Source organism: Schistocerca piceifrons, chromosome 3 (genome assembly GCF_021461385.2).
Source record: "Schistocerca piceifrons isolate TAMUIC-IGC-003096 chromosome 3, iqSchPice1.1, whole genome shotgun sequence".
Taxonomy (NCBI): domain Eukaryota; kingdom Metazoa; phylum Arthropoda; class Insecta; order Orthoptera; family Acrididae; genus Schistocerca; species Schistocerca piceifrons.
Window position 1 is genome coordinate 13081061 of NC_060140.1, and position 14738 is coordinate 13095798.

Below are 14738 nucleotides of genomic sequence, written 5' to 3' on the forward strand. Positions count from 1 at the left end.
AATGTAGTCATACAATACTGTCTTTTATTTGTTTTGTGATGTGCTCCAATTTACATTTCTGAAAACTTAAACTCAGTTGCCTATCTTTGGACCAATTTGAAATGTTATGATCTGACTCAAATTTGTGCAGATTTTTTTCAGGCAATAATTCATTATAGACAACTCTATCACCCAGGAAAAGTATGAGGCTCCTTATAATATCGTCTTCCAGAACATTAAGGTACAACATTAATGTAATGGTATAAATTACTATAAATGTATAAATAAGTTTATAAGTGTGTAAAATACATTGAACTATTTGTTACAACAAAACATTGTACTGGTATACTCAGCAAGATGTTAAATCAGCAGATAGCTACATTTTATGTTCAACATTTTGTGTACAGCATATATGCTGGAAAGGATTTATACCCAAATTAAATAAATCTGAAGAAATGGTAGGGTGTCTCTGGAAAAAAAATCCATAAAAACTCATACAGTCCAATTTGCTATTATGTCACTGTTACTGAAATATAATACAAAGTAACTGAATTCGATGAACATTCTCAGAGTGCAATATGCCTCAGAATGAATGCACAGTAATGTCAACATTATTTTTCAAGGCTATGTTTGTGAAAATGGATGAAAGCAAACCACACATTTTGTTCTCAATCTGCGGAAGCATTATGCACTGTGAAACACTGTACTGCTGTTCTACATAAAAGCTGTCTCATTGCCAACATCTTTCCCCTGCTGGCTGTTCTACACTTCTCATCACTGATTCAACATGTTGTAAGATATTTTATGCTGTATGACACCACAGTCCAATCTGGTTAGGATAGCATAAAAATAATATATGAATTTCAGTATTGAAACTGGAACAGCAGAACAGCTCTCACCACACTGGATATCAAATCGAGGTTGGATTACAGCCATGGGTACATCATTTCATTCTACTCAACTGTATGTCATATGTCAGAGTTCATCAACTGTAGTGGCTGGTGACTGGTGGCTGGCGACTGGTGGCATAGCCATCTCTTGGCATCCAGTGAACAGACGTTCTACACAGGTGACAGATTTGAAGAAAATGCTGGATACGGCAACAGTGGAACACTCTCTGTATCGAGGTAGCTCAGTACAGCTCAGGTGATGTGTAGTCTTGCATTATCTTGTTAAAAGATAACATCACGGAGCCCTTGAGAATAGGGCACAGCGATAGGCCTTAACAAAACACAAATGCAATGGCTGCTGTCCAAATTACTGGCTATGTGAACCAGAGGTTGTGACATGTATCCAGTTGCACCCCATACCATAACATCACATGCTGGACCCGCATGTGAATGACAGGTACAATCTGGCCAGGTCTGTTGGCATCAATTGTGACAATGTTGCAGAACCGAGACTCATCTGATACGATGACACAGTGCCATTCCTGTGTCTGGCATTGTTGTCAGTTGCACCGCTGTCAGTTCACCTCTCTCTAGAGCTGCATTAAGGGCTAGACAGTCTGTGCTGCTCCAGATGCCATCACATTGTCTGTGTGGATACTTGTCTCACTGTATACAAGCCCACTTCCTGACTAAATGTACACAACTTCACTGCAGGATCACGTATGCATGAGCGAACACTTGTCTGCCCTCTCAGGTGCTAGCTGGGTGGCACTACTGAGGCCCTGCAAGGCATTTAGCATGGCCCTCCTGAACCTACCAATTCTATGTTCGCACAAAATGAGATTCTGAGCAATGCAAGCAGCAATATAGTGAAACAATAAACCAGAGCCTCAGCAGACCATGAGCCTGCCACTGCCAAATCTGGAATGCTGATAAACATTTCTCCTTCTTCCATTATGCTTAACACGGACTTCGAGTAAACAACCAACACTGAAATAGAATTTCTGAATGAGAAACCTGCTCCATAAGCTTTTTCTTGCATACAGAATATGCATGGGAGTGCTGAAAAGTAATGCCTCTGAATTTTTTATTCTGTTCTCAATATCGGTCGAGGTATGACACGTCACGCATATTACTTGGTCAACTTTCCCACTTCACTGACTCGTGGCACACCCCCCTCCTGCAAACAGATGGAGTCGCAATAGGCAGCCCACTCTGACCAGAGATTGTGAATATGTTTACGGTGCACTTCGAGGAAGAGGCCCTGATGTCATCCAAATGGAAATCCATCTTCTTCTTCTTCTTCTTCTTCTTCTTCTTCTTCTGTTATGTGGATAACACACTTGTCATCTGGCCTCATGGAAGAGACAAACTTCTTGACTTCTTTGTACATCTGAACTCCACACGCCACAAAATCAAATTCACTATGGAGACCAAAGAAGAAGGAAGACTACCATTCCTGCACATCATAGTCAGGAGAATAATGGACAGCACCCTGTGCCACAGTGTGTATCTGACTCTATAAAACACATAAACTCAGTTCTCCCTATGGCACTGTGAATAATTTCAATAACAAAAAGTGAGATGAATGTTGCAGCGTACATTTAATTTCCACTTTGGCTTTGCATTCAAGATCAGTCTTACCTGAGAGTGCAACATTACATCTTTGGTTAATTTAATTATATGTTCATTAGATTTTGGTTATAAGGCACGTTTTGCTGCCTAATGTTTCATCTCCAAATACTGGAAACAATCCATGGAGGAAGAGGAGTATGTAAGACATTGGTGGACCAGGTTGGAAGAATCTGTGAATTTCAATACTCTGTAGAAGACCTCAGTCATTTGAAAATAACTTTCAGACCTTGTGGCTATTCTAACAGATATACATAAGGCACTACATTCTAAAATATTTGCATCTTTCACTGAAAACAAGCAACTAGAGGAAAAGTTCTCTTGCCATTTGTAAAAACAGTCGCAGATCGCGACCTCCGAGTGCTATGAAGAGAAGGTATTGACGCAGTGCTTAAACCAAACTGACGACCACAACAGCAGCCATACTCAAGTAAATTGCTATGCAGTAGTTTCAGTGAATTTGACAATGATGTGGCTGCTTTCATGGTGGCCCAGTCATATTGTGGGGTAGGGAATGCCAGTGACAGGGCTGGAATTGTAGGTGACAGATGGATTTTTGGCAAAGCCTTGTATCAATACCTCCTTAATTATTGAGCTGAAAAACTGTAAAAAACATTCATACAGTAAAATCACACAAAGAAATTTCCTATTTCTGCAGGTATTGTGCCTTCTGTTTCTTTTTCATTACAAAAACATATTGATTCAAGTTTATAAAGTCACAACTATGTCACTGTGATTTCTGTAACACACATTCTGGAACATGTTCCAGGAATGTCATGAAACAGACAGCTTTAAATACTTACTCTAGCTCATCTTTCAAGACTTGCATGCCAACAACAACACCATCTATCCAATCTGTTTTTATTTCACTTTCATGTAAAGATTTCTCCACAAAGGATATCATCTGCCATGTAGGCAGTGCAAGAGGAAATTCCACACTCACATTTGGGTAATCAAGTGGATTCTGTGTCTTGTCAGAACCAAGTACAATCAACCCAATTTCATCTTTACCACTGGTAAATATCTGGAAACATATTAAATGGTAAAAATAAGTTTTGTTTATAACAAGTTGTATACCAATAAAAACATCACACACAGATACTCTTTATAAAATTATTTAATTGGATAGATAAAAAATCTACTCACCAAGCAGTGGCAGAACACACACATAAAAGACTGTTGTGATAGGCAAGCGTTTGGAGCCAGTGACTCCTTCTTCAGGCTGAAGGGTTGCAGGGGAAGCAAGAAGGGTGAAGGAAAAGGACTGGAGAGGTCTAAGAAAAGGGGTAGATTTTGAGAAAGTTACCCACAACCGTGGGTCATGGGTGACTTACCGTACAGGATGAGAAGGAAAGACTAATTGTTGGGGACTGCATCGGGCAAGATTCGGAAACCTGAGAGCTTAAAGGTGGAAGACAGGGTAATATGCAAGACAGAGATTACTACTAAAACTGTACATGAGTTAATAAGAGTGAGAAGCTAAGTGTATTGTATGCAACAGCTGTGGGAGGGGGCAGTGAAAATAGACGGGAAAGACAATGAAAGATGTAGAAAGCTAAAACGGAGTGAAGCAAAGAGTAATTACAGTGAAGAAAAGCTGAGACAGGGTAAATTAACGTAAATTAAGGCAAGGTGGGTGGTGAGAACCAAGGACATGTTGTAGTGCTAGTTCCCACCTGCGGAGTTCTGAGAAACTGGTGTCTGGCGGAAGAATCCAGGTGGCATGTGTGGTGAAACAAGTGCCGAGGTCACGTATGCCATGTTGTAGAGCATGCTCTGCAACAGGATATTGCGAGTTTCCAGTATATACACTATGCCTGTGCCCATTTATCCTAACTGATAATTTGGTGTTAGTCATGCAGATGTAGAAAGCTGAACAGTGTTTACATAATAGCTGGTATATGACATGTGTCGTTTCTATTTTTCGCCTGATCCGCAGTTCTGGGTGACTTTCCCAAAATCTACACCTTTTCCTGGAACTCTCCAGGCCTTTTCCTTTACCCTTCTTCCTTCCCCTTCAACGCTTCTGTCTGGAGGAGCCACAGGCTCCGAAAGCTTGCCAATCACAACAGTCTTTTATGTGTATGTTCTGCTGCCGCTTGGTGAGTAGATTTTTTATCTATTCAATTAAATAATTTTATCAATAATTTATTGTTTATGTTGTTATAGTTACTCTTTATAACCTACTTAAAATACATCACGTACCCTCCTCTCCACAATTCTTCGAACACATAGTTTTGCCTTTTGTAAAAAATCACTGTGTTTCTGTATAACATACTTGGAGTCAAAGTGTCCAACATCTATTACAATTATAAACAGAAGAAAGAAAGTCATTGTATTTATTGGCAGTATTACGCAATCAAATATTTTGAAAGAGTTCCAGTGGTATAAATTTACAATATCTTACAAATAAATATATACGTTTATTCTTTAAATCAATTCTTAGCAATAACATAATAGTATAAATTGCAGAATCAATATAGCGAATTTTAATGTAATGACTGCAATACAAATACAAAATAACAGCGGTAAGTTATAACAAATGAGAGAGAGAGAGAGGCATTTAGACAATGTTTCATTACAGTGTGAAACTTATTAGAATTAAAATGAAGCCGTAGTGAATTATTACATTCCAAAAATAATAATTATTGTGTTCTTTCACCCCAAAATAATACTTTCATTAGGTAATATATACTTTTAATTTCAGAAATTTTTACAACAGCTCTGGACTTCACTGCCTCGATGAATTTATTACATGTGTCAATGAATGAGGGTTGATAACACTGCTTTAGTCATTCAATTGTTCGTCATGTGATATTCGCAATGTTCTTAATAACTTCTTATGTAAAGTTCCATCATCAAAAAGATAATCTATGTAAGTTTTAAAAGTCGCGAATCTTTAAACAACAACTTGAAAATGGGTATATCAGTATTTTGTATACTTTCTAGCATTGCTAGATTTACTTTTAAATTTTAAAGTATATGGGCAGATTGAGCGACTTTCCATCCAGAAAATTTGCTGTTGGCAAGGCCTCACTACAAAGATAAATGGTCTTTCCGGAGTCAAATGCAAAAAAAATTCATAAATACCAGCATTGTAAGTGATACAAACAGGTATTAAGCAACGGGCATAAATATCGTTCTGCTTGACGAGAAAAAAAAGTAGGTAGATGAAAGAGTAAATTGGGTGCAAGGATTGAACATAAACTCACCCAAATTGCAAAGGTTTAAAAAAAAAAAAAAAACAAAAAAAAAAAAGAAACAAGAGGGTCACTGCTCAAGAATTGAGAACTGCCTCCCCTCCCCCCCCCCCCCCCTCCCCCCCCCCGCCTTTCTTTTACAGGCTTGCTTTCACTTTTCAGATGAGACCATGTCCCGCATATGTGAAGAAAATAGCCAATATGTAAAGAGAATTACAGATAAAGAGTTTTCTAGAATGAGATTTTCACTCTGCAGCATAGTGTGCACTGATATGAAACTTCCTGGCAAATTAAAACTGTGTGCTGGACCAAGACTCAAACTTGGTGATCGTAACCCCAGACCTGTGTTGCCGTTTTGGGAGGTAGATCTCGTATCTGGAAAGAGGAGATGACAGTTAGGGTACTATGGGCGAGCAGCTGCCATCAATTTTTGATGGTGCAGAACCCACAATAGTGGAACTGCTGCCTAGTCCAAAGGCACCTGTTACCAGTCTTACCCCACAATAGTGTATCGAAGCCAGACGTAATGTCGAAGCTGATAAAAAGTCATATGAGAGATTCCTGTAATCTAGGTGTGACTGCACCAATGCTGCATACAGCCATATCAAAGTAGAGTGGACCACACCGCGGTCGGTGTCGCTGAAGCATAGAAGAGCATTCAGGTGCGACCTACATGTCTGCTTTAGTTGACAAAAATGGGGAAGCCATGTCAACTAGGCATCAAAGACCGGTCCTAAAAAACACAATGACAGAAATGCATAACGTAGGTCATGGCAGCCAAAAAATGGATGCTATGAGTGAAAGCCCAGGATTGTGCTTGGTGTATTGCTCCCTGCATTCTGCCTCCAGCAATAGCCGTCGCGGACGAACAAAAAAGATGGGGACACCATATGTCATGCAGCTGCCACCAGATCATTGATAGCCACAAAAAGGAGAGCGACACTCAAAACAGAACCTTGTGCAAGCCCATTCTCCTGAGGGGGGGATGCTACAGGAGGCACCAACCTGTACCCAAAAAGTGTGACATGGAAGAAAGTTCTGGATAAAAATCAGGAGTGGGCCATGGAGGCCCCACTCCTTTAAGGTGGCAAGGACGTTATGGCACCATGTGGTATCATAAGATATATACGCAGATCAATGAAAACTGCAACAAGGAACTGATGTTGAGCAAAAGCTGTTCAGATAGCACACTTCAAGTGGACTAAATTATCTTCAGTAGAGCGCCCTTGGCGAAAAGCACCCTGGATCGAAGCCAAAGATCCGGGGATTCAAGGACACAATACAGCCTTCGACTAACCATATGTTCAAGTAACTTGCAGGACACTGAGTAAACAATCTGGACGACAGCTGTCCGTTTGAAGAGGCAATTTATCTGATTTCAAAATTGGAATAACGGCATTTTCTCGCTACTGGGAAGAGAATTCTGCATTGCACCAGGGATGGTTAAAGAAAGGCCAGGTACATTGACAGAAAAATTTGCAACACCAAAAAATAATTAATGTAGAGTAATGAAATACCAGGAATATATTTGTTGAGACAACGTATGTAAAGTGATTAATGTTGCAAGATCAGAGATCAATGTGAGTGTGAGATAAGCCACTGCAAATGTAAATGTAAATGTAAATGCTGGTACGCCGTTGTACACGTGTCATGTGTCAGTTTGTGGGATGGAGTTCCATGCCTGTTGCACTTGGTTGGCCAATATAAGGACAGTTAATGATGTTTGTGGATGGGTTGAAGCTGTCATCAGATGATGTCCAATATGTGCTCGATTGGAGGTAGAGCTGGTTATCGAGCAAGCCAAGGCAATATGTTGACACACTATAGCATGTTGGCTTACAACAGCAGTATGTGAGCAAGTGTTATCCTGTAGGAAAACACCTCCTGGAATGCTGTTTGTGAATGGCAGCACAACAGGTCAAATAACCAGACGGACATACAAATTTGCAGTCAGCGTTCGTGGGATTCAGACAGACAGTTTTGTCAGTGGAAAAGCGAAAGCCATTGTCGATGCTCCAGGAGTAAGACAATCAAGACATTGCTGAAGATGCCACTAAGTGAGACAGGTTCATAGAGAACTGCAATAGAAGGCAAAATCGTCAAAAAAAGGGAGCCGGAGATGCCCAGTGGGAGACAGGCCATTATAGGGTTAATGGCGATAGCAAAGAGAATGACACTCAGAATGGAACCCTGAGACACACCATTTTCCTGGATAAAGGTGTCCGACAAGGCAGACCCTCCATGCACCTCGAAAACTCGGTCTTTTAAAAATGTCTGAAGGAAACAGGGTAGGTGGCCACGGAAGCCCCACATGTGAAGAGTATGGAGGGTACTAGCTCTCTAGCAGGTGGCATAGGCCTTCTCCAAATCGAAAAACACGGCAACAGTCTGGGATTTCTGCAGAAAACCATTCTTGACATGGGTGGGCAAAATAATGAGACGGTCAACTGCAGAATGCCGTGTTGAAAGCCACACTGTGCATCCATCAAAAATTGTGAGACTCGAGCCACCATATCATCCGGGCATAAATCATATGTCCCATCACTTTGCGAACACACTGGTAAGAGAGATGGAGTGGTAGCTAGAAGGAAGAGTGCGTGTGTGTGTGTGTTTTTGTGTGTGTGTGTGTGTGTGTGTGTGTGTGTGTGTGTGTGTGTGTGTGTGTGTGTGGGTGTCAGAGAGAGAGAGAGAGAGAGAGAGAGAGAGAGAGAGAGAGAGAGAGAGAGAGAGCTAATTTCGGCAAGAGCTGGATTTCCATCAATAAACTGAGTTGAAGTCTGCTGTTGTGGTCTTCATCCAACTACTCCTTCGGTGCATCTCACCAGCCTATTCCAGCCTTTGTAAGCCTCTTCATCTCTGCATAGTATTTCAACCTAAATCCACTTAGAATGGTGAACCACCATTCAGAGAATAACTTTTTAACAACACAGTTTGACTTCTGTAAAGGCTTCTATACTGAGAATCCAACATAATATCTCACAAATTCAATTCCAGTAGAATTAAATAGTGGAAATTATCCCCTCTGTCGTCTTGCCAAAGCCTTTGACTGTTTAGATTAAAAAATTCTGTGAGGGGGAGCTAAAATAGTATGGCATTAAAAGTCTTCCCCTTGCATGGATTGAGTTGTACTTTAACTATAGAAAATGGAAGGTCACATTAACAAATGATAAGACAGGAATAAGATTAAACTCAAAAAGGGAGAACATAAAATATGGTGTGGCACACAGTGTTTGCTGCCAAGTCCACAAAAATGATTTACTTGGGGCACTGGAGGGCTTTGGAAAAACTCTAATGTTTTGCAGTGTTACAAACTTATTGATGCAAGATCTAAACTCATCCATACCAGAAACATCCAGGAGAATAACAGAACAGGCTTGTACTGATCCACAGGTACCAGCTTAATGCCTAAAAACTTGTATTGTGCAGTTCTAAAGAAATAAAAGTGACTTACAGATACGAATATCAAAAGTAGGGATAAATGGGCAGTTAAGCTCCCGTGTTCTAAGTTCCTGGGTATGCAGATACCACTCACGTGTGAGACCAGCATGTGAGTCAGCTAACCGAGAAGCTCAGTTCCGCCCATTTTGTGCTTAGAAATCTCTTACTGTATCAAACTGGACAAAGGACTGCTAACACACTTTCACTCAGTTTACTCATATGGCATAATCTTCTGAGGTACTTCAGCTAAGCGGAAAAAAATATTTATTCTACATGTTGAAAAAGCTTCTTCAGGGACCCATGGATTCTCACACTTACATGCCTATAGAAGTTATATTCCCTAATGGTATTTGTGATTAATAACAAGAGTTAGTTTAAGATAAACTCAGCAATTCAGAACTGCAATACTAGAAGCAAAAATAATTTCCATATATAAAAACCTAAAATCAGGGTTGCCACAAGTTTCTCCAAGTGAAATTCCCTGATATTTCTCTGATTCCACAGACACGTTTTAGAATTTTTCCCCGACAAATTTTGAGGTCTCAAGGGGAGGTAAAGACATAAGTCGACAAAAGAATGTAAGGGCTTTGTATTTCTCCCCCATTTTGTTTTAGGGCGCAAAAACACCTAGGGTCATATGTGTCCATGCCAAAACTGTGAAACACAAAGATGAAGAGAGGAGTTAAAAATGATTACATGTCAACGTTTAATGACAGAAGAGAGGACAGCTACAAACAGGGACGTGGAGAAAGGTCTATGAAGTACGCAATAGGGAAATGGAGGCCCAGAACTAAAAATTAAATGGCCTTCACCATATTGCTACAACTGATAAAAAGTAAAACACGGTCGACAGCCCACGTATTGTTCACTAAAACGGCCAATAACTCAGATGGCAAACCCAAACGGGAATGTAAACGGTAAAAAAAAAAGGGCATCCCCTCAGGAAACGGCAGACAGTTAAAAGTTGGGTGCAATGTGCACAAAGTAGTAGGGGAGCACCACTTAACAAATGGTGATGACTAAAAAGGCAGTGCCCAATATGCAACCTAGTTAAAATGACCTCCTCGCCACAGGAGGACTGAGAGGTGGTTGTCCAAGCCACTGGGAGAGGCTTAATAACCCAGAGCTTATTCCTATGAATGGAGGACCAGTGGCGATGCCAAAGTGACATCACCTCCTGACAGAAAGCAACAAGAGATCATCAGAGGGAATGCAAGAATTATTGGGCTGAAGTACGAGGAATGCAGCTTTGGCAGCAGTATCAGCAACCTCTTGGACCGATATGACGTGGAACCCACATAAACATCACAGTGGCTCCATAAAAAGTGAGCAAGTGGAAGCTTTCCTGGAACCGGTGCACTAAGGGATGGACAGTCTACAGTGCACAGAGGCTTTGAAGGGTGCCAAGAGAGTCTGAGCAGTGACACAGTTGAAAAGAGTATGTCACCAGATGTACTCCATGATCTGATACAGGGTGAAGAGCTCTGCTGTAAATACTGAGCAATGTGCTGGAAGTCAGTACCAAAAAATGTTGGTTGACGTTGAAGGCACACCCGACACCATGGTCAGTCCAAGAGCCACCAGTGTACACAAAGATACTATTGCAAAATTCCATGCATAGGTCATGAAACTGAAGGCAATAGACCGAGCCTGGTGCAGTGCCTTTAGAAAGTGAATGAAGGTCAAGGTGAAGATGGGCTGCCGCACAAAGCCAAGATTGTGAAGGGTTCACACCCATCGAAAAAGCTGCAGGGAGCATGAAGTGGGAGGACCAAGATAGTTTTGTATAAAGCAGGAGCCTCAGGAATTTTGTAGTGTCAATGAATGGAAGAGCAACAGGCCCAAGATGTAAAAATGGTGGGAGAAACCAGCTGTGCTGCCAGAAATTCATACAAATGTTTTTGTCAGTAGAAAAACGAAAGCCACTGCCAATGCTCCGTGAGTAAAGACGATCGAGACATTGCTGAAGACACCACTCAATGAGACAGGTTCATGGAGAGCAGCAGTAGATAGCACAATTGTCAACAAAAAGAGAGCTGGAGATGCCCAGCAGGAGACAGGCCATTGTAGGGATAATGGCGACAGCAAAGACGACGACACTCAGGACAGAACCCTGAGGTACACCATTTTCCTGGATAAAGGTGTCCGAGGAGGCAGACCCCATACGTACTTCGAAAACTCGTCTTTTAAAAATTCCTCAAGGAGATGGGGCAGTTGGCCCCATGTGTAGAGAGTACAAATGATACTAGTCCTCCAACAAATGTTGTAGGCTTTCTCCAAATTGAAAAACACAGCCAGTCTGGGATTTCCACAGAAAACCATTCATGACATGGGTAAACAAAGTGGGTGATAGCCAGAAGGAAGTTGTTTGTCCTTACCGGGCTTAGGTGTGGGTATGACAGTGGCTTCACGACAGTGGCAGGAAAACATGCCCTCTGCCCAGGTCCGGTTGTACGTATTAAGCAAAAAGTGCTTGCCCACAAGAGAAATGTGCTGCAACATTTGAAAGTTAACAGTGTCTGGTCCAGGGCAGAGGATTGAGATGAACTGAGAGCGTGACCTAGCTTCCTCATAGTCAAGGCAGCACAGTAACACTCACGATTCTGAGAAATCCAGCTCTTGCCGAAATTAGCTCTGTCTCTCTCTCTCTCTCTCTCTCTCTCTCTCTCTCTCTGACACCCACACATACACACACACACACACAAAAACACACACACACACACACACACGCACACACACACACACACACACACACTCTTCCTTCTAGCTACCACTCCATCTCTCTTACCAGTGTGTTCGTAAGGTGATGGGACATATGATTCATGCCCAGATGATATGGTGGCTCGAGTCTCACAATTTTTGATGGATGCACAGTGTGGCTTTCAACACGGCATTCTGCAGTTGACCGTCTCATTATTTTGCTCACCCATGTCAAGAATGGTTTTCTGCAGAAATCCCAGACTGTCGCCGTGTTTTTCGATTTGGAGAAGGCCTATGACACCTGCTAGAGAGCTAGTACCCTCCATACTCTTCACATGTGGGGCTTCCGTGGCCACCTACCCTGTTTCCTTCAGACATTTTTAAAAGACCGAGTTTTCGAGGTGCATGAAGGGTCTGCCTTGTCGGACACCTTTATCCAGGAAAATGGTGTGTCTCAGGGTTCCATTCTGAGTGTCATTCTCTTTGCTATCGCCATTAACCCTATAATGGCCTGTCTCCCACTGGGCATCTCCGGCTCCCTTTTTTTGACGATTTTGCCTTCTATTGCAGTTCTCTATGAACCTGTCTCACTTAGTGGCATCTTCAGCAATGTCTTGATTGTCTTTACTCCTGGAGCATCGACAATGGCTTTCGCTTTTCCACTGACAAAACTGTCTGTCTGAATCCCACGAACGCTGACTGCAAATTTGTATGTCCGTCTGGTTATTTGACCTGTTGTGCTGCCATTCACAAACAGCATTCCAGGAGGTATTTTCCTACAGGATAACACTTGCTCACATACTGCTGTTGTAAGCCAACATGCTATAGTGTATCAACATATTGCCTTGGCTTGCTCGATAACCAGCTCTACCTCCAATCGAGCACATATTGGACATCATCTGATGACAGCTTCAACCCATCCACAAACATCATTAACTGTCCTTATATTGGCCAACCAAGTGCAACAGGCATGGAACTCCATCCCACAAACTGACACATGACACGTGTACAACAGCGTACCAGCATTTACATTTACATTTGCAGTGGCTTATCTCACACTCACATTGATCTCTGATCTTGCAACATTAATCACTTTACATACGTTGTCTCAACAAATATATTCCTGGTATTTCATTACTCTACATTAATTATTTTTTGGTGTTGCAAATTTTTCTGTCAATGTACCTGGCCTTTCTTTAACCATCCCTGGTGCAATGCAGAATTCTCTTCCCAGTAGCGAGAAAATGCCGTTATTCCAATTTTGAAATCAGATAAATTGCCTCTTCAAATGGACAGCTGTCGTCCAGATTGTTTACTCAGTGTCCTGCAAGTTACTTGAACATATGGTTAGTCGAAGGCTGTATTGTGTCCTCGAATCCCCGGATCTTTGGCTTCGATCCAGGGTGCTTTTCGCCAAGGGCGCTCTACTGAAGATAATTTAGTCCACTTGAAGTGTGCTATCTGAACAGCTTTTGCTCAACATCAGTTCCTTGTTGCAGTTTTCATTGATCTGCGTATACATCTTATGATACCACATGGTGCCATAACGTCCTTGCCACCTTAAAGGAGTGGGGCCTCCATGGCCCACTCCTGATTTTTATCCAGAACTTTCTTCCATGTCACACTTTTTGGGTACAGTTTGGTGCCTCCTGTAGCATCCCCCCCTGCAGGAGAAGGGGCTTGCACAAGGTTCTGTTTTGAGTGTCGCTCTCCTTTTTGTGGCTATCAGTGATCTGGCGGCAGCTGCATGACATATGGTGTCCCCATCTTTTTTGTTCGTCCACGACGGCTATTGCTGGAGGCAGAATGCAGGGAGCAATACACCAAGCACAATCCTGGGCTTTCACTCATAGCATCCATTTTTTGGCTGCCATGACCTACATTATGCATTTCTGTCATTGTGTTTTTTAGGACCGGTCTTTGATGCCTAGTTGACATGGCTTCCCCGTCTTTGTCAACTAAAGCAGACATGTAGGTCGCACCTGAATGCTCTTCTATGCCTCAGCGACACCGACCGCGGTGTGGTCCACTCTACTTTGATATGGCTGTATGCAGCATTGGTGCAGTCACACCTAGATTACAGGAATCTCTCATATGACTTTTTATCAGCTTCGACATTACGTCTGGATTCGATACACTATTGTGGGGTAAGACTGGTAACAGGTGCCTTTGGACTAGGCAGCAGTTCCACTATTGTGGGTTCTGCACCATCAAAAATTGATGGCAGCTGCTCGCCCATAGTACCCTAACTGTCATCTCCTCTTTCCAGATACGAGATCTACCTCCCAAAACGGCAACACAGGTCTGGGGTTACGATCACCAAGTTTGAGTCTTGGTCCAGCACACAGTTTTAATCTGCCAGGAAGTTTCATATCAGTGCACACTACGCTGCAGAGTGAAAATCTCATTCTAGAAAACTTTTTATCTGTAATTCTCTTTACATACTGGCTATTTTCTTCACATATGGGGGACATGATCTCAACTGAAAAGTGAACACCCAATTTACTCTTTCATGTACCTAGTTTTCTTCTCGTCAAGCAGAATGATATTTATGCCCGTTGCTTAATACCTGTTTGTATCACTTACAATGCTGGTATTTATGTATTTTTTAGCATTTGACTCCGGAAAGACCATTTTTCTTCGTAGTGAGGTCTTGCCAAAAGCAAATTTTCTGGATGGAAAGTCGCTCAATCTGCTCATATACTTTAAAATTTAAAAGTAAATCTAGCAATGCTAGAATCTACAAAATACTGATATACCCATTTTCAAGTTGTTGTTTAAAGATTTGTGAGTTTTAAAACTTACGTAGATTATCTTTTTGATGATAGAACTTTACATAAGAAGTTATTAAGAACATTGCGAATATCACATGACGAACAATTGAATGACTGAAGCTGTG

The 14738-nt window shown here is 41.7% G+C and overlaps 1 pseudogene; it reads right to left on the reverse strand.

Annotated features, from left to right (window-relative positions):
* The window catches only part of LOC124787727, a 56302-nt pseudogene extending 41829 nt beyond the window's left edge, over positions 1-14473 (reverse strand).
* Positions 14474-14738: the final 265 nt, after the last annotated feature.